Raw genomic sequence first — 26,912 nt, forward strand, 5'->3', positions numbered from 1 at the left:
GCTATGAGGGACACACACGGAGTTCATTATTGGCCATAGTAGGCACTGGGCATTTTCTGTGCAGTATCTCCTTTAATTTTCCCAATGACCCTATGTAACCCCAATGTTATCTGAGACCTCTAGCATCTCAAGATCAGGGAAAGACATTGCAGAGTTGGCATTGAAATAGCAAAGGTATATGATTTGCTTTTCAGATTCCCACGTGTGGTTAACTTGGGTTAGAATAAGAGATTTGATGTTTAGCAGTATTCAGTAAAGAAACTACCGATTCTCATGCTGTCTGTATTTTCTGGGATATTCTCTTTTGGTTTTCCCTTTAAAAAAAAAATGTCAATGAGCAGCTATTCCTGGAGCATCTACAATGAGCTTCGCACACTGTGGTAGGTGCCGGGATGTGGGGATGAAAACAGCCAATCTAGTTCTTGCTCCTATGATGCTTAGAGGCTAGCGAGGAAGAGATGCCAAAGAAATCATTACATGTAATTAGCCACATCATTGTAGACTGGTCTCTGCTGTGCTAAGGAAAAACACAGAAGAGTTGTGTCTACACTTGGCGCAGAATTTTCAAGAAGATGGCACCATGGCTACACTAGCAAGTGTTGGGGGTGGGAGAGGCACAGGAGTCACAGTGTGGGGGAACTCAAAGAAAAGAGACCACACCACTCTCCAGGGAGAGAAGTGGTGCCAGCTCACACTTCCTACCTGGACAGTCTCCCCCAGGCTCTGCCCTATATGGAGCAGTCCTTGGAGACTCTGTGCTCTGTTTTCATAAGCAAGACCCTTGCCTTACAAGGGAGCAATTCAGCTTTGGAAAGCTAGTTTCAGTGCCCAGTGACTGGTGTAACTGAATGTTTCCCTTCTCAATGAATCGCTTTGGCATTATTTAAGCCCAGTCATAATATTGTGGTTCACAGGAAGCTAAAAAGTGACCTTTGTAAGTTGATCAAATCATAAAACTAATGAAAATGGATGGCCAGGGCTTCCAAAGGGGCATGAATATAGGCCTTCTCCAGGCAGCTCAGACTGAGCTCCTCTCCATGCAAACACAGCTTTCAAGAATTTTTTTTCCAAGTCTTTCTTTTCTTTCTGTCAGCCATTAATTCGTGACAGCCTGGACTAAATCCAGAAGTATTGCTCTATAGCTTTTGCTCTCACATACATACTCTGAATCCTACGTGATTGCCTCCTAATGCTCCATCCACCCCCAGCCCTGGCCAGGTCCACCTATGGGCACTCACTCCAGGACCATAACAGCAATTGGGTAGCCTGGGATTTCAGCATAAACTCTGGACCTGGTTTTCTTTTCCCTCCTCATGAGACGAACTTCTCCAGCTTATTAGAAGTTAAAAGAGTTCTCTGGGCACCAGAATACTCATATCAGCAACTAAGGGGGAGGTGAACCTAGTAAGCCTAGTAAATGGGAGGTTAACCTACAAGAGGACAGGGTCTGAAGACTACAACCTTAAAAGTACTCTCCTATCTGATGGACAGAATTCTAAGAATAAATTATCTGAGTGGCTGGCACTACTTCTTACTAGCTGTGTGACGTTTGGCAAGTTATCCTCTGTACTTTGTCATCTGTAAATGAGGAGAGTAATAGAAGCTACCTCAAAGATAAAGTCCTTGAGTTGACCCAGGACACAGAGACATTGTGCAATAAAGGAAAACCATTGCTATTGTTACTTTGAGTCATAGATAAGAATCTTCCATAAGCTCAGAATGATGGACACTTTGAGTTCTTAGGTCTCAATCTGATGTTGCCCTGGGACTTAGGTGTTGATTCCTACTCTGTCAAGGGAAATAAAGAGCTTCCTGTCTGAGGAGTAGCAAGGCTGCCTTGTTGGGGCTGCACAGTTTTGATCTAGTACTGACCTACTTTCTTGTTTCTGGTCTCCTGTTTTGCCTGGCCTCAAGGCTGCACTCTTGGTTTGTAACTGCCTGACCTGCTTCTGCCTGCTCCCAGACTGTCCCTTCTGATGGACAACCATGCCCCCTCTCCCTCCACTTTGGCAGATTGTCTGCATCCTCATCACACCAACGTCCTAGGCCAATGGATTGGAAAACTAACAGTGTCCCCTTTAAAAAATATAGTTTTACATAATTTCTCAGCTTGGGAAATGCTGAGAAGTCCTTCCTTGCAGAAATTCCAAGGATAAGTCTCCCAGTACCCTCCTGCTGAGGGGCACTAGATTCAAATGATTTAGAAATGGAATCCAATCCAAGCTGGTGGCCATTTCTCTGTCCTGGGGCTCCCCTTTTCTCCACCCAGTCAAAACCCTGAGACAGGAATGCCATAGCTGCTAAGGCAGGACCACCATGGATCTTGGCTTCAGGAAAGATGGTGGGAGAAGCCATCTGAGGGTGGGCCCACTAGAGCTTAGTGCTGGATGGACAGTAAGATGAGGAGGCCCTGGAGGAAGCTGGTCTGTTTGGCTTTGGTAAAAGAGCCCAGTTCAACTTTCAGGTGTGTGTGTGTGTGTGTGTGTGTGTGTGTGTGTGTGTGTGTGTGTTTGAAGGCTGAATGGATGACTACCAGGCAGCAAGAGGGCCGTTTGACCACAGAGATCAGGAATAAGGGAGCATTTAATTTTAAACTTGACCCTTCTCTCCACTCCTGGTGAATTTGGGTATTTACCACCTCAGAAACAGTATGAAAGTGTACACTGTATTTGAGGGCCTCAGATGTATTCCCAGAGCTAAACAAAAATTAAAATAAGATCAAATAAAATGAGAAGACTAGGGTGAGAAAATATATTTTTCTTTTTATTTCTTTAATGTTTATTTTTGAGAGAGAAAGAGAACGCACGCACCAGTGGGGAAGGGGCAGAGAGAAAGGGGGACAGAGGATCCCAAGCCAGCTCTGCGCTGACAGCAGTGAACCCGATGTGGAGCTCGAACACAAATGGCGAGATTATGACCTGAACCAAAGTCAGACACTCAACCGACTGAGCCACCCAGGCACCCCAGAAAATTTATTTTTCTAATGCTAGCCCGAGGCAATTGATTTGGGGTTCTGCTGTTGCTGGAAGGGGAAAAATGTGGGAGGAAATAGAGGATGTACCTCAGAGTTGGTGATGGGGTGTGGACTGGGAGACCCAGCTGCCCTGTGCCAGGCTGAGAAAGAAGATATATCACATCCTGCTTGAAATACAGAGAAAATTGACCTTTTCTATTCCTTACCAGAACAGATTCCCACATAAAAGCAACAAAGCATGCAGTACTAAGTTTAAATTCTGGCTCTGCTCCTTACCAGCTGTGTGATTTAAGGCAAGTTATTTAACCTCTCTGAGCCTCTGCTTCCTTGTCTGCAAAATAAAGAAAATAGTGCACAGAGGCTTTATATTCATTTGTTCAGGCCGCCATAACAAAGTTCCACAGACCGGGTGGCTTCAAGAGATACTTATTATCTCACAGTTCAGGAGTCCAGAAGTCTGAGATCAAGGGGTCAGCAGGATTGGTTCCTTCTGAGGCTGTGAAGAACACTCTGTTCCATGCCTCTCTCCTTGCTCCTGGTCATGTGCTGGTGATCTGTGGCAGTCTTTTGATGTAGGAGCATCACCCAAATCTCTCTCTTCATCTTCACATCACATTCCATCCGTGTGTCTGTCTCTGTGGCCAAATTTCCCCCTTTTTTATAAGGATAACAGTCATATTGGACTAGAAGTCCACTCCATTTCATTTTGAATTCATCTTAACAAATTGCATCTGCAGTAACTTTACTTCCAAATAAGTCACATTCTGAGGTATTACAGGTTAGACTTTAGCATATTGAATTGGGTGGAGGTGGAGGAGATACAGTTCAACTCCTAACACGATTGTTGTAAGAATTAAAAAGTATGACATATATGTGTAAGGTTCTTAACAGAATCTCCATTACAAAATAAGCATTCGATAAAGGAAGCTATTTCATTGATATTTATTTTTTTGCTAAACATTGATTTACAAAAGATTTATTTTTAGCTAGGCCAGATGACAGGGAAAAAATCACCTCCCATATACATCAATCACATCATCTAAGTTACCCAGGATGTGTGTGTGCCTGGGAGGTGGGGAGGTGCTAGGCTATAGGAAGTTTTAGGCTACGTCCATAGAATGTCAGTATATGAGCCAGTCAGGGCACCTGGGTGGCTCAGTTGGTTAAGCATCCAACTTTGTCTCAGGTCATGATCTCACAGCTTGTGAGTTCAAGCCCCACATCGAGCTCTGTGCTGACAGCTCAGAGCCTGGAGCCTGCTTCAGATTCTGTGTCTTTCTCTCTCTGCCCCTCCCCTTCTCTCTCTCTCTCTCTCTCTCTCTCTCTCTCTCTCTCTCTCTCTCTCAAAAATAAATAAATGGTAAAAAAAAAAATTTAAAAACAATATATAGGCCAGCCATACTGGCAAATGGACAGTTATATATGCACACCTTTTGCAAAATATATAAAAAAAATCTTTTTTCTAAAATCTAAACCCCTTGAAATTTAACCTTGAGATTCATCCCAGATTAGTTGCTAGCCAGTAAGATCTCAATTCAAATGAGAGTGTAAAGCATTCCTCTTTACTTGAAACCTAGGACTAAGGAAGGAGGAGGAAGGGGTCTTTCCAGAGCCTGGGTTCTGTGGAGAAAACCTGGTTAGCAGTATGAAATTCTGGGGGAATGTGCTTAGAGAATGAGTCACCCAGAAATGGCAAAGGAACCCAGAGGGAGGATGTAGAAGCACAATAGAGTGAATATCACCAATTTTGCAAATTGGCCTCTATCATAAACAAAGAAGGTTTGGTTCCTGTGTGAAACCATCAGCAATTTACCTGAATGTAGGATTAGGGAAGGTGCTGAAGAACCCAAGCCCCTGTTTGGGGTTTCCTGTGGTATTAGCAATAGTCATGGTGATAAGACAGTTGAGGGCACTAGCTTGGGAATTGCCAATTTGGGAACTGGTGCCCCCTGCTCTGCAACGACCTTGCTGTGTGACCTTGGACAAGCTTCTTCCCCTCTCTGGCCTCATCTGTAACATGAGTGGCCAGAATGCCTTCTCTCTGTGGATGCTGCTAGCCCGACATTCTATGATATTCTGGTCCCTGCTCAGGCCCAGCCCCAAAGTCAGTTAGAAAGAAATCCTGCTGAATTATGAGTGTCATGAGGGATAATACTGTCCTCAGCTTAGATTTCTTCCTGGCTGGACTGCTGCTGTGCTGAGGCTGTGCCTCTCAATCAGGAATTGGAAGGGAGAAAAAAAGAAGGAAAGATCATCTGCTTGTATTTAAAAAGGAAGGAGAGCAAAATGGGAAGTACAGATCAGGCTTGCTCATGCCCATCTTTGAAGTACGGAAAAGCACTTTCCCTGAATAGTGTGAGTGAATATGATGAATGAGGCTATTTGATTAAGCAGGATGAAACTGGTGAGCCAGCGTTCTCTATGTTTTATTTTGCCTAATGGCTGTAATCAGAAATCACGCAGTCATCTTTTCAAAAGTGGGAGCCAGTGGCGAAGCTCACAGGTAGTTGTGCGTCTGCAGTTCTTTTGAAGACCCCACATCTCTCCTGGAGCCTCTGGGAGATTGAGAATATAGAGGGGTCTCTAACGAAGTCTCCACCAACACCAAAGTAATTGGATCACTTTGTCAATTCAGTTAACAGCCCATTGGTTCAATTTCCTTTTGTAAATTTAGATTAGATAGCCAGTACCTAGGACAGTAGCTGGCACCAAGTAATGTGCTTCGAAAGTATTTATTAAATTAATTAATCAGTGAGTGACAGGAACAATGAAGGAATGCATGAATAATGGATGGGAACCTTGTAGGTAAGGGAAAAAATGTACAGATGAATTTTCACTCTTTCTGTCAAATTGACATCGTTTTTGATAGGACATGAGAAACATTTGTGATGTACCATCCATCTGTTCATTGAGTTTTCATTGATAAAAACAGAGATTCCTACATTTGAGCCCTAGGTCTTTCCCTCATTTGCTGTGTAAACTTAGGGAAGTTGCTCAACCTGTCTGTGCTTCAGTTTTCTCATCTCTAAAATGAAAATATTAATAATACCAATCTAGTGCCTGGGGATAGTGGGAAGACAGAAGAAGATAGTAAGTGTGAACACTAATTACACTTTATGGCCCAAGGAGCTACAGATTAGGCTAGATGAGAATGAAGTTGGCGCTATGTGTGTACCACAGAAGGCACTTAGGCAGTTGCCTTTAAGGCATGATTTCAGAAGGTCGATGAGGCCGTTCTCTCCCCAGGCATCATGCCACTGAGAAGTAGTATGCTTAAAACTCCTTTCCCTTTGGGAAAGAATTCCCTTTAAGCTAAAAAAAAAAATGCCCAGAGAAGTTCCATTGGTGATATAAATTATATGAGAAGGTAAACACATTCAGACATTAACCACTAGTTATTTCCCAGACTTTAGTCTACCTTCAAAAGACAGAGCAGTATGCATACTCATCAATGTCTTGGCTTTGGAGTCACTCAGTTCAAATCTCGGGTATGCTACTTACCAGCTATGTGGCCTTAGGCAAGCTACTGAACTCTGAACCTCTGTGTTCTCAGTTGTAATTGGCTAATGATATTTACTTCTTAGTGTACTATGGGGATAATATGAGATAATGAACATGAAACTATTTGCATACGTCACTTATACTCAGAGGAGAGTGATCATTAACATGACTTTTCTCCCATTGAAGATGTTCATAAAAACATTATTATGGATGGAATGTTTGTGCCCCCACCCCCATATTTATGTGCTGAAGCCCTAATCCCCAGTATGATGGTATTAGGAGGAAGAGCCATTAGGTGGTAGAGGCCCCCGATGGGATTAGTGTCATTATAAGAAGAGGAAGAGACTCAGAGTTCTCTCTCTGCCCTATGAGGACATAGCAATAAAGTGGCCATCTACAAGCCAAGAAAAGAATCCTCACCAAGAACCCAACCATGCTGGTACCCTGATCTCAGACTTTAATCCTGTGGAACTATGGTAAATAATTGTCTGTTATCCAAGCCACCTAAGGTGTATGGTATTTTGTTATAGCAGTGCAAGCTGACTAAAACAAACATGAAGGGCAGTTCTCAAAGATTTTCAGCCATATTTGGAGCACAGCAACTGTATTGCAACGAATTTCAGTTCTTGGAATGACCACTTTAAAGGACACCCCTCAGGATGCTTGGATGGCTCAGTTGGTTAAATGTCCAATTCTTGATTTCTGTTCGAGTTATGATCTCATAGTTCATGAGATTGAGCCCCACATCAATCAGGCTCTGCCCTGACAGCACAGAGCCTGCTGGGAATTCTCCCTCTCTCCCTCCCTTTCTGCCCCTCCTCTCTCCACGCTTTCTCCCCCCTCTCTCTTTCTCTTCCTCTCTCTCTGAAAAAAAATAATAAATAAAAACTTTTTAAAAAATAAAGGACACCCCTCATCCTCATGTAGCCCCTTTCCCACCTCCCAGAAATCAGTGACTATTGACTGGCCCACACTGTAGGTGAATGCTGCTGGAATGCACAGAGTTAAGGAAGATCTCTTGAAAGAGATAGTCACTGAATGGGGTTCAGAGAGATGAATAGGAAGGGGTATGAAATGGGGAAAGAGGTCATCCCTGCCTCCTTGTGATTGTCGCCATTTTCATGAGTTCCTGGCATCCTGTCTCCTCCTCCTCTCCCCTCCCCCTATCTCCTCCCCCATCCCCTCCCCCTATCCCCCAACCCTACTTGTGCCAAAGGGAGTCAAGGAGAGAGATTTCTCCTTCTCCTTCAGAAACCTCTTTTTCAATCATTTCTCCACAGAATTTTATAGTTTAAATGCTAGGAGGCTGCTCCATGCATCTTGCTCCCCAGCCATCACATCTGGGGTCAGTCACTTCCTCTGGAAGAAGCCCAGGCTCAAGGAGAAAGTACCAAGTTAGAGAATGCAAGGGGCACATGAATCTTGGTCTTTTGCTTGTTTTATAGATCACCTTTCTCTTTTGACTGGAACCTTACCTTGCCTCTTTGCCCCAAGGTAGAGTCAGGGATACCACAAGGTCTGCATATGCAGATATTCCCCCTTCACTTTATCGGGGGAAAGGTGGGAGTCTGGGAGGAGCAGAGAAAGAGACACACCAGACAGCTAAACGCAGCCCCATATTTGGATTGCAGCTAAGAAAAGGGTTAAAGAGAGATTTTCTTCTCATATCTTATTGAGATCATTTTATGGCTCCAATCTCAAGGGAAATGAGCAGTTTGCACATTTACCGTTTCCTATCAGTCGACCATCTGTAGGCACCACCTTTCACAAAGAGCTTATACATTAACTGGTCACTTTATCATTGTAATATATTTGGAAAATCAAAAACCAGCTGTTATAAAGCTATAAACTGGAGACTTTATTACATATTGTTTATCATTACTTTAGTATTTGGAGATTCATAATGCACGGACTTTGAGATCTATCTGTATTGCCAAGGAGGCCAAAGTTTATTTCCCTAATAATATGCAAATGGAGCCTTTATACCAGATAATGAATAATCACTTTAGATTAAAGGCTGAATTTTCTTTTAGTGGTACTGGCAGTGCAGCCTTTTGCATGCAGTTAATAATTAATTTAAAGAATTACCACTTCAGTGAGCCCTGCTTACATTATTTATTAAGTGTAATTAAAGTATTTATTAGTCAAGTAATAAATGAGGGACAACCCCCAGCACCTTCACAGTGTTGTAAAATAATCACAGACCATGTTTATCTGCAAAACAAGACTGAGTGTGGCTCGAGTGTGTTAATAGATTTTTCGTGATCATTCCATGCTCTATCAGCGTACCTCGACAATGGGTGTGTGTCTGGTGTGCCCACCTGCTTCCATTGCTTGGTTCATTCTACAGGAAAGGAATACCTTGGCTTTTTCTTATTGTTGATCTGTGTGTGTTCATTTGGAGGCAACATAAAGAGGATTTCTTGGTTCAAGGGAACATCCCCAGTCTGCTATGTTGGTATAGCTCAGATTGGCTGCTCCTGAAGGGCTGCTGAAAACATTACCTATAATGAAGATGACTGTATAATTCTTGTCCAAACCAGGACAATTTTGAGAATGAAAGAGGATGTTACTAATAATAATATGTAAATTGAGAGCGTTCTAGGCAAACCAAGACTGAACCTTCAAAAATTAGCATGGCCTTTACCTACCCTTCAAGCTCGGTGGCCTTTACCTACCCTTCAAGCTGGGTTGCCTTTACCGTGTTGTGAACTTAAGAGTCACCTTTTACCTCTGACTGCTGCTTACCACATAGGGTTTTAGATAGAAAGCTGGACTGCTGCCTTCCCTCAACTTCAGGCAACTTTGGGCTGCCCATAGTCTTCCCCAGGAAACCTTTCCCGGTCCCTCCAACCAGAAATGACCACTACTTCTAACCCCCATCACATTGCTTACACCTCTGTTGGGGCCTATCTCAGAGGCTTGCTGCACCTTGATTTATTTATTTTAACCACCCTGTAAAGAGATTGCAAACTCCTTACAGTAAGGGACAGACTATACTTGCAGACTTTTAACTCTTCCATCCATGCTTACATTGGTGCCTCGCTAAAAGTAGGTATATAGTAAACATTTACTAAACAGATTTTATAGTTGGGAAGCACAATCCTTCATCTTTCTAATCAGGAATGAAGATAGAATTTCAATCCAGATCACTAACCAGAATCTGTAACTGGACAGATAAGTTTGCAGAGTGGACATAGCAGGGGAAGGTGTGGCCAGCAGGCAGCCTTCCAAGAGCCATTCAGGTCTGCCGTGGAAATCACTTGAGAATAGGATTACTCACAGATCGGTGAACAAAGTCTTAAGGCCCACTCCAGGCAGACTAGTGCCTCATTGGCCCTAGAGTATCATGCTTAGCCTTTGTTCTCTGAGTCCTCTCTCTGGAAAGTTCTCAATCCTATGCTCTCTGAAAAGCAAGGATAAAATCTATCGAAGCATATACAGGTTAAGAGGCTTTCCGAAGGTTACCCAGATGATTGCTGCATCTCTGCAAATCTGACTTCTTCATTTGTGTGAATCCCACCTACCTCATGTTCCACTTCCTCTCTAAGTCTTTTTCTGACCACCTCGCCGACCATTTAAAAATTTGCATTATCCACATCACTCATTTCAGCCCTTTGCATCTTTGGGTTGCCCTGCTTTATACACATAAACCTTCACCATCCAGAAAAGGATGATGTGTCCTCCTCTCCCTGTACTTCTCCACAGTACTGGGCACCCAGTGCTCAGCAAATGAAGAAAGGAGAACCAGACCTCACCTCAGTTTTCCCTGAATGCATCCCTCTCCTGCCTGCCTGCCTCCAGCCTCACTCACTTCCCGGAATCCCACCTGGAAGGTATTATCACTTATCCAAAGATACTACTGTATTAAAAAGGAAAAGAAGTGATGTCCGGTCAAAGTTAAAGGGGCTGAGTGACATTTGAGAAAGCAAGCCCAAAGAATCAAACTTCATGTTTTAATAACAGCCAAGACTACTGGGCCCAAACTTGTGGGCTTATAAATTGATTTGTCTTTGGGCCCCTTTACAGAGCTGTTTCTAGGCGACCGACAGGTTGGCCGTATATCATGTGTGCTCTGGCCTCGTGCTGTGGCAGCCTGCTCCTGACCTCTTAATCAAGCCGAGTGCTGGGGCACAGAGAGGAGATATGCGATCACTTATGGAAACACCCAGCTGGCGTCAGGCCCACAAACCATCTGCCTGTCTCGCTTTGGTCAGACTGACTGTCTGCTAATGCCCTCTTCTCCTATGAGCCATTTATATATTTCCCCAGCCTTTTTTTTTTTTTAAGTGGAAAACAAATAGCATTATTGGACGTACTCTGCCTGGCTACAGCTGTGAATCACAAAGTTGGAAATCAGTCCAAGACAGAGTCGACAGCATATTCTCTGCTTGGTTGGGGAGAGATCCAAACTGCTGATCTAGCCTCATTTGATCTTTGATATTTTATTTATCTATAAATTTGACATGGCCCTGTTAGGAAACATCTTTCTGTTGTTCATTTTCTCATTCTTTTTTGTGTTTCCAAAGGGAAGGGGCCTTTGCTTAGTTGTAACCAAGGGTCAGCATTTCTTCCTGGCCTTGTCAGAAGGTAATCAATGTAAAGACAATAAAACATGAGAATTGCATGCAGCTGGTAGCAGCAGGGATGGGAGAGAGGGAATAGAGGTTTGACATAATTCCCCTGGGCTCTTTGCTACTTACCGAAGTCAGTAATAGATCACAAATACAGAGTAGTGAACAGAGCTAGATGAACCTGGGGTGGGAATCCTTGCCCTCATCATTGTTCCATTCAACTAGGAATGAATGAGTACCACTGGGCAGAAAAGCACCATGGCTTCCGAAAAAAAACGCACAATCCCTGTACCTGCCAGGAAAAACACTGACAGTCAGCTAATCATCCAACCAATAAGTCAATATTGACAATATCCTCTATACCTGTCTTGGTTTGAGTTCCCCAGAAGCAGATCCTGATGTGAGTGTAAACTATCTACTTGGGCACTGCAGGTAACACAAGGAGAAAATGCAATAAATAAAGGGTACATGACTTTTTTAGCCAGCTACTGCTATGGACCGCTGGAGCCTACCTCTCAAGAAAACTCTGGGAAATGGTGCAAAGCACATGATTCAGAACCACTTCAAGGAGTGAGGGAGCTGGGGTGTTTATATACCAACTTAAGAGCTTCACTAGTTTGAGGGCTATTGCTAGAGGGTGGTAACTCTTTGAAACTCTGGCCTGCCATATATACAAAGAGCAAGCTTTCCCCTACTGAGGGTGAAGGAAGGGGAGCCTTCAGGCACACAAAGGCAGATACTGACATTTTTAAGTTAGCTGGAGCCCACTGAAGGGTCCAAAGAGTAGGGCGGGGCCCTGAAAGCACCTGCTACAAAGTCAATCCCTAAGTGAGGGGCTTCTGGGGAAGCAAGAAACTGAATATACACTTTCTGTGTCCTTCACGCAATCAGTTAGAACGATGAAACTATTAGAATGCAGTCTGAAAATCAAACACTAAGTGACATAAACAAGACTGAGAAAAATGGAAGTCCAGAAGGAAAAATAGCTGTCCCACCATTGAGGAATTTCCATGAAAAAACTTACAATTAAATTAGGACTTGAAGAATGGACAGAATTTGGATTATGGAAAGGAGGGAGAGGAAGATTTGGATAAAATTATTTATTCCCAAAATTGGGTATAAAAATACTTGAAAAATAAATAATCAGATTGAGTCCAGTGAACTCTTCCTTCCTATTCACATTCACATTATCATCTTAGAGATGATATCCATGATTATCCACAATTTCACTCCAATAGACTCTTTTTTTTTTTTTAATTTTTTTTTTTAACGTTTTATTTTATTTTTGAGACAGAGAGAGACAGAGCATGAACAGGGGAGGAGCAGAGAGAGAGGGAGACACAGAATCTGAAACAGGCTCCAGGCTCTGAGCTGTCAGCACAGAGCCCGACGTGGGGCTCGAACTCACGGACCGTGAGATCGTGACCTGAGCTGAAATCGGACGCTTAACCGACCGAGCCACCCAGGCGCCCCTCCAATAGACTCTTTTAGTTTAAGTTTCATGGCATCTCAATTCAGTAGTCAAGGAAGTTTGCATCAGATGAACTTCTAAATTCCTTTCCTATCAGAGATTTTAAGAATCATGAGTCATCAATAAACTACTGAAAGGACTAATGATATCCTATTTTGAAAGATTATTTTGCTGGTTATATAAATAATTACCTCCTGGTTTATCTGTTTGCCCATTCAGTAACTCAAACCTCAGTTAAGCAGAACATTTTAGGACTGGGGGTGGGAGGTGCTCATACAAAGGGTAGGGACAGGTCTGGTCACATGCCCCTTTGACAGAAGACTGGACACATGTGTAAGAGATGTCCTTGGCTGCTGGTTTAACCCTCCATGGTAGGCAAAACAGTGCTTGGGTTTAGCTGAGAGCTTGAACTCAGAAAAGACTGGGTTTGAATCCCAGGTCCGCTATGTGCCAACTTTGTGACTTTGGCAACTTGACTCCTATAAGCCTTAATTTTCTGATCTCTAAAATGGAAGCAATAGCACCCGCTGTCAGAATTGCTGTATGTATTAAAGTTAAAAGGGACAGTGCCCGTAAAATATGTAGTCCAGGGTCTGAAAACTTAACAATCCAATATGCAATGATAATGAAAACAAGTACATTAAAAAAAAAAAAAAAAAAAAAACAGAAATCAAAGGGCATTACTTGCAGTCATCAAAACAGTGCATGCCCTTCTGGTTTCAGAGCTTCTTACTGCTTAATTTTACATACCACACACTAAATCATTGTATTAGTTCATAACATGCATAAGTGAGATGCGAATCTGCTATTTCTGGCGAGGTACCTTGCACATTAGTCCATACATGCATTTTAAGCTCAGGACAAACAATGCAAGTGAAAGGGAATCCAAGTGTAGGTTAATACCATAGAAATAAGGGCATTTAAAAAATTTGACATTAATTTTATGTATTGATTATTTTTCTTGTCAATTTCACTTTTTTCTTCTCTCCAACACCATGGACTAAAACAATGCCATGCTTCTTTGTGAGCGTTGCTCCCAGGACAGCTACTCTGTGGTGTTGGCAGCAGGTCACACGGCAAGGCCATGAGGGGCAAAGAGTCTGGCAAGATAAGGGCAAGGTCAGACACATGAAAAATGGCTACAGGGCAAAGGGTAAGCTATGAAGCATAGCTAAGGTCTGAGATGGGTCTGAGGAATTCTTCCAGCAGCACCAGACATCATCAGGCACCGGGTCTCAGGTGGAGGGCAGTGTCTTTCTCCTTGGTAGGGGTTCAGAGAGGCCCACTACAGCACTGGCATGGACAGCAGCCGGACCCAGGATGACCGTACATCCTGGGTGGCCCAGCCCTGGACACTTTAGAGAGCAAGAGGAGGAATTATTCATCACTGCTGAGACGGCTGGTGCACCCAAGACTGTCCCAAGCAAACCAGGACCTGCCATCCCAGCCCTGGGGTCTTTTTTTCACTTGGAATCAGACCATCTCCTCAACCCCAGTCTGCCTGGGAAACCTAGCCCTCAAATTCTAAGATCCCACCCGCTGTCCAAAAGCTCCCCTCTCCTTAATCCCCATCATCTGTGTAACCCGTCCCTCACCCTGTTTCTCTTCCTCAGAGAGGGATGTCTGGATCTTCTCTCTGCTTCTAGACAGTCCATTGCTCTCCAGCCAGGCGAAGAAGGTGAGGTGCTCACCCTCAGGCACAAAACTAAAGGAAGTGATGGAGATCTCAGTAATCAAGACAAATCATATTTCAGTGCCATGTTTTTTAAAAATCAAAATTCATGCCAAAAAAATCCTTGATGAGAAATATCTCAAAATTTCAAATAAAGACAGCATCAGTAGCAGCACTGTGCCAAGGCCTATGGGAGCCTAAAGCAAAAGGAAACAGTCATACTGATCTTGTCTTTAGCTAAGATCTTGGTGTTTCCTTCTTTGTGGATTTTTGCATTAATTTTTATTTTTAAAAAATATTGGATTAAAATATTATCTGTCTAGATGGCAGAGCTTTTTGGTCACACCTTCAGTTTTGTGCCTGAGGTTAGTGCCTCTCTTGCCTCACCCGAATCCTGGCCCTGAATTCTTCATAAATAACAACAGCTGCCATTCACCACGCATTTGGTGGGAAGCTGGCCTTGGGCTAAGTGCTCTGCTTATTTAATCCAGACACTATCCCCTCCAGGTAGGACTCCACCCCATGTGCTGTGCCTTTACAGTGCTGCCTTACTGAAACCTGCCCTCTTGGGTCATCCAATACTCCCAGATTACTCTTTCTTGGAGAATAGAAAAAACTTTAAGCTGGAAAGACCCATTGAAACATTCTAATCCTTTGCTTTCTTTTTTTCACATGAGAATTTCAGTGCATATTACAGGAGCTAAGTGACTGGCCCAGGGTCACACAGCTGCTTGGGATTAGTGTCCATTTATTCATTAACTCAACAAATGTTGACTGAATATCTACTATATCCTCTGTTGTAGACACTGGGAACAGAGTACGGAGTGAAAGGGGCAGCATCCCTGCCCTCACAGAGCTTACATTCTAGCGTGGAAAGGCAGTTAATAAATAAACACAACCACACACATGCACATATCAGACAAGGATAGGAGCCATGAAAAAACTGAATCATGGGGAGAGGGAAAGGAGTGGTGGAATGAGATCGGGGTTTCTCTTTTATATAAGATGGTCATGAAAGGATTTTTGGTAGGTGGTTTGAGCAAACACCTAGATAAAGTGAAGGAAAGAGGAAGTTATGTGGCCAGGGTGGAGGTGGTGGGAGCTAGTTCTAGGGGCAAGGTGCCTCCACTTTGACACTATTGATATTTGGGGCTGGATAATTCTTTATTGGATCAGGGTGGGGGGGTGACCTACACATTGTAGGATGTTTAGGGGCATCCTTGGCCTCTACATACTTGGTACCAGTAGCACTTCCCTCCCAATCATGACAGGCAAAATGTCCCCAGATATTGCCACGTGCCCTTTAAGGAGCAAAATTATCCTCAGCTAGAACCAGAGTCAACGCACATGGTAAGAGGCAAGTGCAAAGGCCCCAAACAGGCCAGGGTTTTTCCATAGCTCAGAGCAGCACTCTCGGTCACAGGCAACCCCGTCAGCCCTGAGCACCCACCACCTGCAGAGTCAGCACCAACAACACACTACTGGTCTCTGATTCATTTCACACAGGCTGGCTGTGGGCCTCCTTTCATCCTCCAGAGCAAAAGCTCCCTGAGGGTAGACGTCCAGCCAACATTCCTTTATATCCTATGAAGGCTGGGCTCTGGCTGCATGCCTGTACACTCCCTTCTGCTCCTGCTCGGTGGGGACACTGTCCAAGGACTGGGAAGCTCAGAGCCAACTTTGGAGGCACCATGTCCCTGCACAGCAGCCCAGCCCATGCCATCCTGTCAGTTGCCCTCTCCACATCTTTAAGGCTGTGCTTTCACAAAAGGACAACATGTGATGAAAGTTCACCTTCCACTCAATTAACCTTGAGAGAGAAGGTGGTTTTTTTCCCCCCTTTCTCCCCCAAGAGACTTTTTTTTTTTTTTTGATGACCTTTTTGAAGCATCTTATTTTCTGGGCAAAAAGCCAAATGATACACTCTCTTCCCAGCTGCAGGGCTGTTGTAGATTCTCAAAGCTGAGGTAAAGACAGCCTTTGGAATGAATGCAAGATGGGCAGTGGGGTGGAGGGAATGTGAAGAAATGCCTTATTATTCCAGGCGAGATGTGCCTGGAGGGATAGAGCCTACAGGACCCATGAGATGCAGGGACCTAGAGACCTCAGGGCTGCCAGACACTCCCCCCAATTAGGGAGCATGCATGAATATGAATTTTAAAAAATCAATTCCACTTTGGGTGAAAGTTGAATGTTAATAAGTTATAACAAAGCACATCTTGCACAGTATTTTGCAGTCTATGAAGAGGTGTTTGTTTTTGTTTTTCTTTTTGTTTCTTACCTATTTCATCTCTTTGAGTCTCAGATTCAGTTATCAAGTAAGATTGGATTTTATTTAAGATTGGATCAGTAGGGCAGAATAAATGGTATAGCACATTTGCAACCTATTCCTTAACAGTGGTGCCCAAAAGCTCCCCTACCCCATCCCAGATGTTCAGCATCCCTGGTAGAGTTTAGAGAAGGCAGCACATACTCCTCTCTCTCTCCCTGATGCAAGGCCTCCAAAACCAACTACATGTACATGCAGAAGGGAAAATGAAAAGAAGCACCCAGCCCAGGCCCACCTCTTCATTGGGGTTCTCACCAGCACCAGCTCTGGTGGCAAAGGGAGATTCATGAAGGTGGCCAGGTTTGCTTCAGGTCAGTTTTACCCCCTCTCTCTGAGGTCCACAGGCAGTTGGGAGACTTCTAGAATCTTAGAAGCATTGTTTGAAAGCAACAGTTTAGAAGGAGTCTCTGGGTGGTGGCTTTTTTCATGGGGACCAGGAAGTTGTGACTGGGAGTCAGAAGACTGTGATGGTAAAATAATAATAATAATAATAATAATAATAATAATAATAAATAATAATAATAATAAAGAACCACAAGGTCAACAGCAATCTCAGGAGCTGGACTGCCTGGGTTCCAATTATGGCTTTGAAACTTGCCATCTTCATGACCTTGACCAAATCACTTTACCTCACTATACCTCCATTTTCCCATCTGTAAAATGGAGAAAATAGGAGTAGCTACCTCTTAGAAGTGGGAGGAGAAGGGGTATTCTCGATCCAGATGCACTCCAACAGGGCACTGAATATCAAGGATCAAAAGTGGCTGAGAAGGGTGGCAGGAAGCTGAGGAAAAGCACATGCAGGCTGTCCCAGGAAAATGATGTTGAGAGATGTGCCAAAGGGAAGATGCCATGCTGGGGCTTTGCTGTGGGTATGAGGGAACTGGGGGTTTCAGGCTACAGCATGAAGAGAGATAGATGTAGAAGAGATGCCTGCCCCAGGGGAGGCACTGCTGCCTAACATCTGCCATCCTGCAGCCTCCAGGGGGAGGCCCTCAGGCCAGAATCCAGGCAGCACAAAGGAGCTTTCTGGAACAAGTTTGCAGAAACAGACACTAATGTAAAGGCATCTCTTAAGTCCCAGTTCCTATCATTAGTCTCCATTTGCTGTCACAGGATGAAGGACCAGTGATTTGTGTTCCATGAAAACGTTCTTCCCGGAACATTAGGAAAGGAGAATTGGCATCATTGCAAAACCCAGAGTGGCCCTGCAGCTTCTGGGCAGGAAACCCCCATTCGGGGTGACACTCAGGAAGAGGAGCCTTTCCCTTTGGGCCATGGGCTACCCACACCCCCCAAATCTGTTCACCCACTACCCCTTTGCTAAAGAGTCTTTTCTTCCTGACAGTGTCTTGAAATGATCAGCTAGCCATGCACTGATTTCAGCACCACCTCTACTGGCTCGTCAGCCATCCCTACCTCAGTGATCAGTTTAGAGCTAGAAGAAAGCTTTGAATATTTCTTTTCATAGAAGAGCAAGCTGGCACCCAGAAGGATTTTTAATTTGCCCAAAAGCACATTTACTAGCCATGATACGATATCTGAGCCCCCATGTCCTCGTAGGTTTGTGGAGCTGTGACAGCAAGGTAGAGGTAGAATCATGTCACTTGAAATCTAGATGGTGAGTTGAGTTATCCTGCCTCATGACCTTTCACAGTTCTAGCAAAGTCAGAAAACTCACAGAATGTTTGGTGCAAGTGAGTATACTGATGTACGGAAACTGTACCTCGGGGTACAAATGACGGTTAAAAGAAGACAATTATAATGAGATGCTGTCTGTATAGCAGAGGAAGATTAGACATGGGAGGACCGTGCATGGCCATCAGTTCTGGGCTAGAGTGGATTTGTAGCGATCCCTCTGCTGAATGAGTGATTCCATGAAGGTGATTGTCAGATCCAAACTCCCTCCAGCAATGAAAAGAGTGCCAGCTCAAGTAGAAGACTCTAACCTGCCATCCATCTCCCAAAAGTGCCCTGCAAGTTGCAACCTTCTATTCCCAAGACCCCACCCAGTGCCCGGTACATAGAGCTGCTAAGAAAATAGTCAGGAATCAAGGGAGTATGTAGCCCTATCCAGTTCTGACATTTGGGAACCAGATTTGGAAGCTAGAAGCGTTCAAGCTATGACCTGTCTCACTTCAGTGGGTGGTTTTCATCATGGCTTTGAGGGAGGAACCCCTCTTTAGAAGAACCTATAACTGTGTGCTGCAGGCCTGGCCTGCAGGTCAGGCCTGGCCTGACCAAACCAGAAGACAAGAGTGAAAACTGAGTGTTCAGCCCCACCATCTTCGCTCCTCTACCCCTTCACTGAGTCTCCTTCCTCCTACCCTCAGCCATTTCCCACCCCTGTCTACCCACTCTGGTCACTAGTTCACTCTATATTCTGGGCTCTTCCAACTTCCTTTAATACTCAAAACTTCTCTTGAAGACAGAGCCATTGGCTTCTGACGGATTGAGAGGCCATTTTCATGAAGCTGTGATCTATTACCTTCTCAAGCATATTCTCATCTGACAGGAAACAGTGCTGCCTTAAACCAGTGACGGCTCCAACATATACATCTCAGACAGCCACCAAAGGCAGGTAAAGGAAAGGAGGTAGAAAGGAGAGGCGGTAGAGGCTGAGACTCCTCACTGACAGCACTCCACAAATCACACACTGACCCCTCACCTGTTTTCCCACCACCGCTTCTATGCGAAGTCTTCTATTGGGGTGCTGTCCCCACAGGTACACTCTGGGGTTGCCGCCCAATCCACCTTGCAGTAGGGCCCGCCCAGAATTTGTGATTCAGGGGAACTTCCTGACTATTCCCAAAACTAGTCCACAATAAGAGAATCTTCCTTTGTGAATTCCAACTTAGGTAAAATAGGATTAGAGTCTAGTTTAAAAACCCTAAAGAAGCTCTAACGAAATCTACTCCAACCAACAACAGAGACTATGCACCAAATAAAGAAAATATCAGTAACATTTCACATATCTTAAATTAGTAATAATGGGTCTTAATGAGTTCTGTGCTATTAATTCCATTTACCATCCCTCCCTCCCTGGAAACTTCTCACGTTCTTCCTCCCCTGCAGCTTTAATGAGATACTTGTAAATTCATTTTGCTTTGTTGCAAAAAATACTCACCCTAAGAAGCATTTGGAATGTGTGGGCCTGGTCCTTGGGTGTTTTTAAGATTTTATTGGCTCCTGCCTCCTGGGTCTCACTGTGTGACTTGGAAGCTGGAGAGAGAAAAGCTTTGGCTTGCCTTTATTTAACTTTTTTGGATGCCAAGTGGAGATTTCTCAAATCCTGTCTCAATACATAATGTCATAGGCCCTGGGCACCTGCCCCAATCCTTCCTACCAGATTTCACCTCTTACCTCCCTCTCAAAGGCCATTCAACATTGTTTTCCCCAACTCATCTTCACTGTCCCCCCAAAACTTTATCCCTACTTTCTATTTCCTACTGTACTCTTTCCAAGTCCTTCTGTTTCTTATTATTCCCGACACTGACAACCTGCTGGTCCTGGCAGCCGTGGTTGCTGAGCAGACATGCAGAAGTAAATCAGAGTTCGCTAATTTTTATTGCATTAGGGGAACTTGCACGGGGGAGAGAATTACTGTGGTCACTTCTCAGAGATGCTCCTTTGCATTAGGGACATTGGAGAATGTGAGGATGAATCTGAGTGACACGGTCATCTCCAGGAGCTGCCTAGCTTGGGTGTAATTGAGCGATCTGTTAATGAGAATTGCGTTTCTCTTTCTTCCTCCTCTGCTAGGGGCAGCATTTTGAGCCATCCTTTGGTAGACCCAGACTAATCTCCTTTTTTAGGACCTACTCTAATTTAGTTTTGGCCCTGGGATCTATCACTCAACTGTGCTTGGAATCCTCATGCTGATATTTGAGATCAAAGTGTCTAGAATAATTTTGGCTCTCTAAAGAGCTACTTCTAAAGCAAAATCTATGTTTATAGCCAGAGCCAGTCTCCTGTTTAGTCAGAACCCACCTTTGCTTATATGATACAGCATGAAGGGCAGTGAAAAGATCTTCAGATTCCACTCAAACTTATTTCTCTCCCAAGTGCCTAAAATCATATCATTTGAGAGTGAGAATATATTTCAGTTAGCTATCATTACTCACCTTCAGCATTTTTTAAAAGACACAAATACAAAAGGAATTGTGAGCCATCCATTCTTCATAATTTCTATGAATTAATGCTAGATTATTTTCCTCCCTGGGAAAGTCTAGATTACAGGGAACACAGGATGGGAGGGACACAGAGGATGGGGAAGAAGGTGCAGGAGACAAACCTCACAATTTTCCCAGGTGCCAGGCTTACCTGAAAGAAATGTGGCCCTCTCAAAGCACCCGAAAACATCAAGCCATCATTCAGAAAAGTGACAAACCCCAAGCAAAACAAATCAATGTTTCTGTTTTCATAAATCTGTAGAAAACAACATTTCTTTTCCCCTCTTCAGCAGTTTCAAACACAGGGCAAATATTTTCCTACTACTCCATAAATCTGGAGTCTGTTGAACTGTAGGGAATTTCCTCTTCAACTGTCCCCCATAACAGCATCGAAAGGGAAAATAAAACCTCAGTACCAAAGGCATAGACTTTTAGAGCCCAGCTGACTGCTGGAACTGGGCCCTTGTTTCCACAGAGTCTTTGGCCAGCCGGCGTCCTGCATGCCGAGCAGGCGAGGGCCTTGTAGGCCGTCTAGCAGGGCCTGTAAATTCCCCAGTTTTTAGGGCCCCCTCATGAAGCTGCCAGGCAGGATGTGTATATTGTCCACTTGAGCCTGAGGGTTTCGAGATATATGATTTGAAAGAGAGTCGAGGAAGAGTATATAGACAGAGAGGCTGTTCTGCCTCGGTGACTGTTCCAGGTAATTGAAATGTATCCCTTTTAGGACTGGGACCATTCTGAAGTTTTAATTATTTAATAGAAAGCTTTTTAACTGGTAATGTGTACTTCCTTGAGAGCAGGATGGTGGAAAAGCATTGGAAGCAAGCAGTTTGATATTTGAATCCTAGTCCCACACTTAAAATGTGAATAAATCTGAAGAGGTTTGGGTGGGGGGATTATTTGCTTTTAATATCTTTGGACTTGAGTTTTTTTCACCTGCAAAATGGGATAATGCCTAATTCACAGATGTCTATGATATATAAGTGAGGCACATAGCAAACTGCTTATCACCTACTAAGTACTCAGTATTCTCAATGTTTCTCTATATTATCATTCACATCATTAGGATTATTCCTTCCCTTTTAAAACAAAACATGCTAGGGGCACCTGGATGCCTCAGTCAGTTAAGCATCTGACCAGCTCAGGTCATGATCTGGTTCATGAGTTCAAGCCCCGTGTTGGGCTCTGTGCTGACAGCTCACAGCCTGGAGCCTGCTTTGGGTTCTGTGTCTCCCTCTCTTTTTCTTCCCCTCCCCCGCTTGCACTTTGTCTCTCTGTCTCTTAAAATTAAATAAAAATGTTTTAAAAAATTCTTTTTTAAAAAATAAAACAAACATTCTGAGCATGCATTAACTTTTTGTTTCCCTTAGGGTGGATGATACTTGATAAGTATTCGCTCTGTAATATCCTGCGATGCCCTTGGGAGCCTAGAAAGTAAACAGGAAGGTTCACCTCCCAAATAAGCAGGCCCATCTGCACTACCTGCTCTACTCTGCTGTCGCTTCTTTTCCAGGAGCCTTGGGTCTGGAGTCCGTGTAAATAGACAAACCAGGAGGCAGTTGGACAGAGGATAAAGAACAGGGACGGCCCTTGTGGCTAGAAATCCTCAATTCAGCACTCCACTCCCTCTCCCCACAGCCCTGTGGGCTTGGCCTCCCTGAGCCTCAGTTAGGGAACCAGACAGTGATGGTGGCCCCACCATCCTGGGTGGCAGTGAGGATTAAGGGAGATGATGCTGGAGGAGCCTCTGACACAGTGTCTGGTGCGCTGCAGATGCCCAATAAATGGCAGCTCTTGTTAACTGGTGGCCACAGGGGAGCAACCAAGGCCATTCAGTCTGCAACTTTACACTCGACCCAACAGTGAGCCGTGATCTGGTCACAGCCAGATTCATAGCATATTCTAACCCTTCAGTCACCCTTTCTGCATGCCTCCATTTCCACTTGGGGTTTTCCACATGTCAAGTGAGGCAGCACCACAGTGCACAGCACATATCATATAGCCTACCGTGAGGCTGGTGGCAGTGAGCCACTAACCCTGGACACAAAGGTCTCTGAGTGAGCACGTGGAATGTGGCTGCATGCACACAGCGGGTACAGGGTGCCCTACCATGAAATGAACCTATAACACATGGTGACCTTGGGGGAAAGACTCGTTGAACATACGTAAGCACTTTCTGACGGTATTGATACCTTTGCTTCAGTATTGATGAAAAGAGTCTCCATGCTTGGAACCATCTGCAAAGGCCCAAATCATCCCAAGGTAATTAGCCCAGCCTTTTCTCAATATCTCTGATTGCCATTATGCTTCATGAGTTGGTTGGCTGGTTTCAAGGACAAATAAATGAGATATCAGAAGATACTGGGACTCTAACACCTAATAACTGAGTAACCTGGATAGAACTATTTGTCTTCCTGGAAGATCTGTTTCCTCCCTCATTAAAGGCTAGTGGAGTACAGAGTGAGATGGGCACTTTACCAGGAGCCTGAAAACTGGAGTCCCTGGCCTTTGCTACCAACTTGCCGGTTGACTCTGGGTACCTTTCTCAGCCACTCTGGTCTACAGATTTCCCAGCCCCGAAACGAGAGTCTTGGCATAAACAGCCTCAAAAGTCTCTGTCAGCTCTGAAATCTCATCGACTTCTGAAAAAGAGAGTGCCAGGTCACAGCTGTGACTCAGCTTACAGAGCCACATAGGTTCCTATAAATCACAGGTCAGCTCCCAGCCTGGTGGTACCAGGTACACTAACTTCCAGTGATGTCATATGGATGAATTTGTATGACTATTTCAAATAAGGTAGATTCGAAAGCCACCCTTTAAAAAAATAAAGAAAGTAAAAATCTGGCGGTATGGCAGTGTTAAAGTGTGTGTGTTAAGGGGAGGTAGGGGCACTGTGTGCAATTTATAGTTTCTATTTTTTGCGCCTCATTCCTTGCCTCTGTGAAACACTAGCAAGTCTGGAGGGACATTTGCAAATCTGCCCAATGTCAATTCCACCCGTAGAGCAGTCCATCTTCTCTGGAGTGTGTGTGACCTTTGCAGGTTGTCACATCCTGGGCATGGCACCAAGCGGTCCTCCAAGGGGGCTGGGTTGGGGGAGCAGACCCTGAGCCGCGGGGTGGTGCAAGCGGCAGTTTCCGGGCCCTGTGCCAACCTCCAGATAATTGCCAGCAGCAGGAGAGAGGTGGTCGAGGTTGGCGGAGCCTGTCTCTGACAGATAGATGGTCCCCTTCTCACCACTGCAGCATTATGGCCATGGAAAGGAGAGCAAGGGAGCCAAACTGCAGGTGGAGGAGTGGGGAGCAGGGGGAGGGCAGGAGGGAGGGAGGAAGAGTCAGCCTAAGAGAGACAGAAACAATAAAGGGATAGCTGGAGAAATGACAGAAAAGCAAGAGATGGGAATTGCAGCGAGGTCAGCTAAAGAGAATAAAAAGCGGATCTGTAGAACAAGACAGATGGAGGAGAGCCAGAGCCAGAGAGAGTAATGCAGAAACAGAAAGAGAGGGGGAGAAGAAGAGAGCTCTGTCACAGCACTTCACCTCCCTGAAAGCCTCTGGAGCTATCTGAGCATCCAGCAAGAGAAGAGGAGTGTGCAGAGAGGCAAAGACAGAAAAGCACCCAGACCAGATCCATGTCCTCGTGGGGCCTCATTGTCAGCAGCTCAGGTGACAGAGGGAGTTAGTTTAATGGAAGCAGCCAGCCTTGCCTCACATGTCAGTTTTGTCCTGTCTCTCCCAGGCCCAGGCCGGGGAGTCCCTGACTGGCCTGATCTTCCCTTTCCTTTCCTTTTCCTTTGGTCTAGCAGGCGAGACAGTTTGTGGTGAGGGGAGAAGCTGGCTGCTTGGCTAGCTGGAAGGCAGCCACACAGGGAAGACTCTTGAATGGGGTAGATGTGTGGCAAGCCACATGGCTAGGTATGAAATGGAGAGAACTATCCGATTGTAAATGTCAGAGAACTGGCCTGGATGGAAAATGGAAAGAAAATGTCCTTTTGGCTTTCTGGGTACCTAAGACCTATCAATAACAACAATCAACACTTATTGAGCACCTAATAATGTGCCGGCATGGACTAAGCACTTTGCATAAGCTATGTATTTTATTAGCCAACCCCAGTAAAGCCTGTAGTTTTATTAACTCCACTGTATGGATAAGCCATGCACAGTGATTCCACAGGCTTGTCCCAGTCAGGCCAGAGTTTACTGTTTTGCATTGATGTGCACAGATTTCCTCATGCATAACAATATTCACTGGACATCACCTTGTGTGAGGCTGTGCTAGGATCTAGTTGGTAAGAAAATGTGGTGATGTGTGGTGAAGAGGAGGGCCAGAAGAAGAAGCTGATGGACAAAGAGAGAGAAACAGGAGCACTGTGCCCAAGGAGCCTGGAGTCCACTGGGCAAGAGAATGAACGTGCCTCAGTATCTCTTATTATTGCAAATTCAGAAGACAAAGGCTGAAAGAAGGTGCTATGAAGATTCAAAAAAGCATGAGATTCTTTCTGAATGGGAGGAACAGGGCCAGCACGTGGCATGAGCTTCTTCTGAGCCAGGCCTTGAGGCATGAGTTCAAAACATGAGGTTTTGAAGTGCAGAGAAAAAGTGACTTCCAGATGATTGGAATTGCCCAAGCAAAGGCACAAAGGCTGCAGAGACAGGCTGCAATCTGGTGAGCTTAACTCCTACTTCATACTAGGAGGCTCTTTGAACACGTGGAGGAGCAGTGAGAGATGAAGCTAGACAGATGGGTTGAAATTGAGCTGAGGGAGGGTTAAATTCAGAGTGCAGTAGGCAGTGACTGAAGACGTCTAATCAGAAGAAGAAAGGCATATGAATGAATGAATGGCCGCATTCAGTGCTGCTTTCGCTTAACAAATATCAATCATGGGGACGCCTGGGTAGCTCAGTCGGTTAAGCATCCAACTCTTGATCTCAGCTCAGGTCTTGATCTCAGGGTTGTGAGTTCAAGCCCTGCATTGGGCTCCAAGCTGGATGTGGAGACTACTTAAAAAGAAGTATTTGAGGTGCCTGGGTGGCTCAATTGGTTAAGTGTCTGACTTCGGCTTAGGTCATGATCTCCACAATTCATGAGTTTGAGCCCTGATTTGGGCTCTGTGCTGACAGCTCAGAGCCTGGAGCCTGCTTCAGATTCAGTGTCTCCCTGTCTCTCTGCCCATCCTCCACTTGTGCTGTTCCTGTCTCTCTCTCTCTCTGTCTCTCTGTCTGTCTCTCTCTCAATAAATAAATATTTTAAAATTTTTTTAAAAAGAAATATTCACCATGTACCCACTGTGTGCCTAGCCCTGTCTGGATAGATGGGCACATCAGAGAAGAAAGCAGGCAAGTTTCCTTGTGTCCCTACCTCGTGGAGCTCTGATTCTTATAGGGACACATGCATTTTATGCCTTTTCTACCAATGATGGGACTGGGTCCATGAGGGCAGGACTTTCAGGGTTCATATGCAGGCAGGAATCAACCCCCCTAGGAGGCCCAAGGATGCTGTGTAAGAACACCTCGTTTGGGGCAGCTAAGGACAATACAAGGGCATCTGGAGCCTCTGATGAGACAAGTCGGACAGGAAGGATTGTATAGCCAGGACTTTCTTGGTTGCAATTAACAAATTAAACTGGCTTCAGCAGTAAAAAGTGATTTATAGGCTCATGTAGCCAGACTCCTGAAAAAGCAGGGTTGGGAGCTAGCTTCATGATTAACTAGAATTGGAGATGTTAATGCCACCCATCCCTCAATCTCCATTTATGTTTCTCGGTGGGTGTTATGTCATTTCCTCAAATTGGCTGTTGTTTAGAATTTGGCATCAGCTCCTGCAGTTTCATATCCTGACAGCTCAATAGCCGGACGGCAAGATTGGCTTCGTCTGCCCAGCTCCACTTTGCGACTCCTAGGGAAGAACTCTGGCTGGCCTGGCTTGGGTCCCATATGCACCCCTTGGACCAGTCTGATAGCCAAAGCCTGTTCACCTTTATGGCTAATAAAGACAGAAGGGGAAACAAAAATCATAGATCTCTGCTACTAGTACTGTGATAACTTGAAACCCATTTTACTTAATGGACAGTTATGCTGAGGGGTGCCCCCAGCATCTCTCCAAAATGCATAATACAAGGTCACTCCTACTCAATTAGTCTGAAACATAAATAGTACTCTCCCCACTCCACCTCCACAAATTATAGTAATAGCACTGGACAATTTAGAGAAAGAGAAAACA

The 26,912-nt window shown here is 44.6% G+C and overlaps 1 protein-coding gene and 1 long non-coding RNA gene across 6 annotated transcripts in view; one reads left to right on the forward strand and one right to left on the reverse strand.

Moving 5' to 3' along the window:
* Positions 1 to 26,912, forward strand: part of SLC14A2 (solute carrier family 14 member 2) — a 500,849-nt gene that overhangs the window by 282,475 nt on the left and 191,462 nt on the right. The window lies entirely within an intron of this gene.
* Positions 2,864 to 26,912, reverse strand: part of LOC102899696 — a 132,300-nt gene continuing 108,251 nt past the window's right edge. For 3 of the 4 annotated variants that reach the window (XR_006588333.1, XR_002737335.2, XR_002737332.2), the window contains 3 exons: positions 20,512 to 20,589; positions 19,649 to 19,743; positions 12,409 to 13,620 (listed from right to left, as the gene is read on the reverse strand). This is a non-coding gene — a long non-coding RNA (uncharacterized LOC102899696). Of the gene's footprint in view, positions 3,628 to 12,408; positions 13,621 to 19,648; positions 19,744 to 20,511; positions 20,590 to 26,912 lie in introns of those variants that run through there. The other variant, XR_002737333.2, reaches the window with a different exon arrangement.

The sequence above is a fragment of the Felis catus genome, chromosome D3 (genome assembly GCF_018350175.1).
Source record: "Felis catus isolate Fca126 chromosome D3, F.catus_Fca126_mat1.0, whole genome shotgun sequence".
NCBI lineage: Eukaryota > Metazoa > Chordata > Mammalia > Carnivora > Felidae > Felis > Felis catus.